The sequence below is a fragment of the Myotis daubentonii genome, chromosome 1 (assembly GCF_963259705.1).
Source record: "Myotis daubentonii chromosome 1, mMyoDau2.1, whole genome shotgun sequence".
Classification (NCBI taxonomy): Eukaryota; Metazoa; Chordata; class Mammalia; order Chiroptera; family Vespertilionidae; genus Myotis; species Myotis daubentonii.
Window position 1 is genome coordinate 38,900,722 of NC_081840.1, and position 6,824 is coordinate 38,907,545.

General features: G+C 40.1%; 1 pseudogene; it reads left to right on the forward strand.

Moving 5' to 3' along the window:
• The first annotated feature begins 222 nt into the window (after nucleotides 1-222).
• On the forward strand, nucleotides 223-564 carry LOC132217429 (thioredoxin-like; annotated as a pseudogene).
• Nucleotides 565-6,824: the final 6,260 nt, after the last annotated feature.

Here is a 6,824-nt window from a genome sequence, read left to right on the forward strand (position 1 = left end):
TTATCAGTCATAATGCACAAGGAAATCCATAATGATCATTCTAAAACATTTTTAGATCTCAAATGATCAAGGGCAGTATCTGTCATTTTTGTTGTAGTCTACTGAGTAGAAAGCATATATTTTAGAAAAATTTTCAACAATTATGGTTGACATTAAAAGCATCTTCAGAGCTCGGTCTGCCACTTTTCATCCACTTGCATTGCTTTTGCAGTCACTGGTCAGACCTCAGACGCCAAAATGGTGAAGCAGATCAAGAGCAAGTACGCTTTTCAGGAAGCCTGGAACAGGAGATAAACTTGTAGTAGTTGACTTCTCCGCCACATGGTGTAGACCTTGCAAAATGATCCAGCCCTTCTATCATTCCCTCTCTGAAAAGTATTCCAGTGTGGTGTTCCTTGAAGTAGATGTGGATGACTGTCAGGATGTTGCTGCAGAGTGCGAAGTCAAATGCATGTCAACCTTCCAGTTTCTTAAAAAAGGACAAAAGGTGGGTGAGTTTCTGGAGCTAATAAGGAAAAACTTGAAGCCACCATCAATGAATTAGTTTAATCCTGTTAACCAGCCATTGGCTCTTGTAATTTTTTTTATTTACCAAAAAAAAAAAAAGAAGATATCCCACTTCTGACACCAAAAAAAAGAAGATAGATCAAGTATAGAGACTATATATTCAACTACCATCTGATTATAAATGACAATAAAATATTACTTCTACCCTTTTAAAAATAAATGCATCTTCAGTTTACTCTTCAGTTTGACTAGAAATATTTCAATGTGTTAGAAAGCTTTAATTGCTTAATCATGCATGATGTTGCAATAATAATAATAGAGAGAGAAAAATCATAGATTAGATTAGTATTAAATTGCAAAGACAACATGGATGGCAAAAGTAATGAACCTTAGGAGATAAACCTTTTTTAAGAAAATATTTTTTATTGATTTCACAGAGGGGGAAGGAGAGGGAGAAAGAGACAGAAACATCAATGATAAGAGAGAATCATTAATTGGCTGCCTCTTGCATGCCCCCTACTGGGGATCAAGCCTGCAACCCAGGCATGTGTTCTGACCAGGAATTGAACCCATAACCTCCAGATTCATAGGTCGGTGCTCAACCACTGAGCCATGCCAGCCGAGCAGAGAAAAATCTTTAAATTGCCCATAAAGTGTAGTAAGCATGGTTTCATGAATATAATCCCCTAGTCACATTTATTCTTATACTCACTCAAGTTTGAGACTCCAGAACAATAGGAACATCTGGATTTCTGGAAACACCCTCATAGACACATCCAGAAATAATGTTTCAACAGCTATTTATGTATCCCTTAACCCAGTCAGGTCGACACATAAAATTAACCATCACACCTACTAAACTCCAGCTGTGAGTTTATCTAACTATCCACCCACTCTGCGTCTGCAACTAAATGTGGGTGGAAAGAGCACATAAATATGTTGACTAGTCTCAATTTAAATTCTTGACATCTAACCTCAAGTAGGCTATTAGTGCTTCTAGGCAACCATAATATATTTGCTTACTAGTGGTCACACCCTAATCCTAATACCTTAAAATTATTTTCTTCCCTACATAATCAGCTCATAACCTTGCTACCTATTTCAGTGAGAAACTTTGCTGTGAGAATTTCCATATGATTTCACCACCCCATTTCCCCATAGTTGTACTCTGACTATCCTCCTATTGCTGTGGATGGATTATACATGCTCCTACCTAGCCAATCCTCAGCTCATAGCTAAACCTATTTGTGTACCAGGTCAAATCCCCTTTCACTTATTCAAGGATATCACGTTAACAAATGTCCCCTCATTGCTGGATCATTTCTATAAATAGGCTATATCTCCCATTATAAAAAGGGACAAAAATAACCCCAATTTCCCTTATAGTTGTTGCCACTCTCCTTTACGTGAAAACTTCTTGAAGAAGTTTTCTATACTCATACTCTCCACCTCCTCTCCTCTCCTTTTTCCTGGAAACCGTCCCAGCCAGGATTATTTCCCCACCTCTGCAACTGCTGTTGTCAAGGTCATCAGTGATTGCAAGTCCCAGGGTCAATTCTCAGACCCCATTGATGGCCCCTTCCTTCGATAGCTGCTTTCTCCTCTTGGTTTCTAGGACACCATCTCCTTAGTTCTTCCTACCTCACTGATGGCTGCGGGTCAGTTTCCTTGGCTGGAAACTTCCTCTCTCTGACCTCTAGATGTTAGAATTCCCCAGACGCAGGCCTTGGACCTCCTTCCTTCTCTACTTACACTCATCCCTTAATGAGCTCATATAGTTCCATAACCTCATGATATGCACATATTGACAATTCTCACAGGTCTCCTCAGGCTCTTAATTTTACCTTGGGCTCCCAGCTTGCAGAGCCATCTCTTCTTTGGGTGTCAAATACCAAAACCTGCTCTTCCTATTGTCTTCCCTATCTTAGTAAGTGGAAAATCTGTTCTTTCCGTTGATCTTTTAAGTTTTATAATAATCCTTTGCCCTTCTCTTGCTCTCACACCCCACAAGCAATCTGTGCTGTTCTCTAGTATTTCTGAAATCCCACCGCTTATCACCATTTCTACCATTTCTCTCTCTCCCAAACCACCATCTCTCAAAAATTTTACAATAGTCTCTCAAGTGATCTTCCTGCTTCCTCCCTTGCCCTCTGTTTTCTATCTTCAATATAGTAGCCAGAATGATGGAGTAAAAGCATAAGTCAGAGTGTGACATTCCTCTGCTTCAACCCTTCGACGGCTTCCCATCTTCATAGTAAAAGCCTTCCCATGACCTCAGGGCCCTATATGATGTGTTGCTGGTATTTGATCTCACTTCCTGCAATCATCCCCCTCATTTAGAGGAGTAAAATCCCCTTGTTGTTCCAGAAAAAGGCCATGCATGCTTCCCCCTTTCACCTGCTTTGTGCTTACTGATCATCTTGGCTAAAGTGTTCTTCCCTCATTATCCACATGGCTTGCTCCCTTACTTCCTTCACCATATTGTCCACAAGGCGGCCTCTGAATGCCCTAAGTAAAGTATAACCTGATTGTCCTGCCCGGTTGGTTGAGCATCATCCCATACACTGGAAGGTCACCGGTTCAATTCCTGGTCAGGGCGCATGCCCAGGTGGTGTGTTTGATCCCCGGTCAGGGTGTGTACAAGAGGCAACCAATCAATGTTTCTCTCTCCCTCTCTCTTCCTCTCTCTCTAAAAGTCAATAAAAACCTATTGAAAAAATTTTGTAAAATATAATCTCATCACCACCCCAAAGTTGTTTTCTTTATCAATGAGGCAGGAAAGTAAGAAGCTAGGAAAATTCCTTGGCAAGTGGAATGGGGAAATTGAGACAGATAGTTAAAACAGCAGTTGGCAGCCATCTAGTAAATCCTATCTTCCCTAAACCAAGGACACTTAAAAGTAAATGGTTTGCACTTCTCCTCCCCAGCCAGAGGGTACATAGCTTAAATCACCCTACTCAGGCAGACATATAGCAGAAATCCAATTAATGCCATTTGCCAACCACAGAAAGACAGATGAAGTTAAAGGAATAAGTCTCATTATGGTGCATCAGCATAAAGCTGATGAATATTTTATAGAGACCCTCCCTAGCCTTTAAAATCCCTCAAAAGGAAGGTCCCAGGAAGTGCTCTCCCTCCGGAGAGCCTGCCTGTGCCTTTCCTCCCCCTGCCTTCTTCCACCACAGTCATTCATCTCCTAAACTCTAAAGGACCTGCAAGGCTTGCAGCCAGGACAGCAATGGGCAGTCAATGGGCAGCTACAGTGTGCAGTTCATCCAGGCGAATCCCCTGACCCTGTACCCAAGATCCTCTTTTCTCTGACTTCTTAGTGAGCCAGAGCAGCCCAACCTAGGCTCATTTCCCCACCTACCCACTCACCTGTTATCCTATGCCCCTCTTCATTTCACTGACCCCAGCTCCAATAAACATCCTCTAAAACTCACCTGGACTCGTGTTGTGAAGTCAAGAACCCATACACTACCAGGCCCACTATGGGTCAGGTTCCCTTTCCAGTAACATTATAATCTTTTTTTACCAAATCACTCATAATCATCTACTAGTAACATTTGATATATGTATATTTAAATTATTGTCCTCTATCTTCCCTCTCTAGGATATATTCTCCATAAGAGGACACAACTTTAGCTGTGCTGTTCACTGCGATATCCTCAACACCCAGGATTTAGAGTAAGTACTTGATAAAGAGTTGTTAGATAAATAAATCAATTTATTTGTATTGTCTTTGTACGCCTTAGTTGTGACTCGATATTTCTTTTTTTAAAAATATATTTTATTGCCCTAACCGGTTTGGCTCAGTGGATAGAGCATCAGCCTGCGGACTCAAGGGTCCCAGGTTCGATTCCAGTCAAGGGCATGTACCTTGGTTGCGGGCACATCCCCAGTAGGGAGTGTGCAGGAGGCAGCTGATCAATGTTTCTCACTCATCGATGTTTCTAACTATCTATCCCTCTCCCTTCCTCTCTGTAAAAAAATCAATAAAATATATTAAGATGTATATATATTTTATTGATTTCAGAGAGGAAGGGAGAGGGAGAGAGAGATTGAAACATCAATGATGAGAGGGAATTATTGATTAGCTGCCTCCTGCATGCCCCACACTGCATGTGCCCTTGACCGGAATCCAACCCGGGACCCTTCAATCCACAGGCCCACATTCAATCCCCTGAGCCAAACCAGCCAGGGCTGACTCGATAATTCTTTAGATATATTTTTATTATAACTTAATCTTTGTTCTGAATAAGTTATGCCCTTTATAGCTTTCAATGACATTTTCATTTTTCTATTATGCTTTTAAGCTTTGAACAGTCTTTGAGGATTATGGCCTATACATTTTTCATAGAAAGTACTTCTTTTTGTCCAATTTCACTGAGGTATACAAAGTAACTACTTAATTTTTCTCCTTTGAAGTTAACACTAGCCTGTTGAAATACTCAGATTCCTTTGGGCTTTCTGAAATTGTAGGTATAGTCTCAATCTTTCTGCCAGTTCTCTTTGCCTCTGGGATGTTGTGATACTTCTGGTTTGGATCTGTGTTTTAGTTAAGATTCCTTCACTGTATTTGCAACTTTCTGGGGGGTGGGGGAGGATGTACAATGAGGCTAGTGGTAGAAAAACACAAAGGTGAAGTTCCAGTTTTAAAAATTTGCTATATAGCAGAGATATTCAGGCTCTAGAGGTGAAAAGACCTGGCCTTTAATCCCTTTTCCACTGTTTTCCAGGTATGACCTTTACTGTTGTTGAAACAACATACATCTCTTCATCCTTTTATATGGTTGAGTGGTATTTCATTGTTTATATGTAATATATCTTCTTTATTCACTCATCCATTGAAGGACACTTAGCTTGTTTCCATGTCTTGGACACCGTAAATAATGCTTTTTCAGGACCCTCCATACTGTTTTCCAAAGTGGCTGTACCAGTTAACATTCCCACCAGTAGCTTATGAGGGTTCCTTTTTCTCCCCATCCTCTCCAACACTTGTCTTGCTGATAACAGCCATTCTAACAGGTGTGAGGTGGTATCTCATTGTGGTTTTTATTTGCATTTCCTTTTATAGCTAGTGAAGTTGAGCATATTTCCATATATTTGTTAACAGAGTAGGCCATTTTTAAACCAACCCTCCTACAAAGAACAACTAGGAGAGCTAAATGAAATATTTTTTTAAATCTGCTGAAAGGCATTGGAGACCTCTCTAGACAGTGAGGATTATAAAATCAAAATCCAAGAGGGGAAGGAAGCCAAGAGGGAGTAGTACAGCATTTGAGGATGCTTTTCCAAATTTTCTGATTCCAAAAGCAGCACCTGTGAGTCTGCATAGCTGAATAAAGACTCTGTGGGGACTGACTCAGAACCCAGAATTGGTACGAAGATTATTTTAAGATGAATACGTTTGAGATTCAGCAAATGCAGAAAGAAGCCCTCTCAGAGCTTCACTAATCTGTCTGAAAACAGAAACTTTTGAGAAACGAGGCTGCTGTAAATTCCCTTTTCAGGATGGGTCTATTCCCAGGAGGAGAAAGACCAGGAGGAAACCTATCATAAATCCCCTCTCCACGGGCGGTTAGTGGCTGCATCAGTGTACATTCTAACAGATGTGAGGTGATGTCTCAGTGTGGTTTTGATCTGCATTCCCCTGATAATTAGTGATGCTGAACATCTTTTTACATGCTTGTTGCCTATCTACATCTATACATTCTTAAATCAGATTTTGGTGTTTTTTTTTTTGCTATTGGGTTGTTTTAGCTTCCTATATATTTTGGATATTAACCCATCACTTGATATTTGATTTACAAATATCTTCTCTCACCTAGTAGGTTGCCTTTTCATGTTGTTGATGGTTTTCTTTACTGTGCAGAAGCTTTTTAGTTTACTGTAATTCCACTTCTTTATTTTTGCTTCTATTGCCTTTGCTTTTGGAGTCAGATCCAAAAATTCAATGCCAAGACCAATGTCAAGGAGTTTACTGCCTGTTTTCTCCTAGAAGTTTTATTGTGTCAGGTTTTAGGTTCAAGTCTTTAATCCATTTTGATTTAATTTTTGTGTATGGTGCAAGATCATAGTCAGGTTTTATCCATTTGCATGTGGCTGTTCAGTTTTCCCAACACCATTTCTTAAAGAGACTGCTCTATCTCCCTTGTATATTCTTGACTCCTTTGTCATCAGTTAATTGTCCATGTATGTGTTGCTTTATTTCTGGGCTCTCTTTTCTGTTCCATTAACCTGTGTGTCTGTTTTTATGCCAATACCATACTATTTTAATTACTGTGGCTTTGTAGTATAGTTTGAAATCAGGGAGC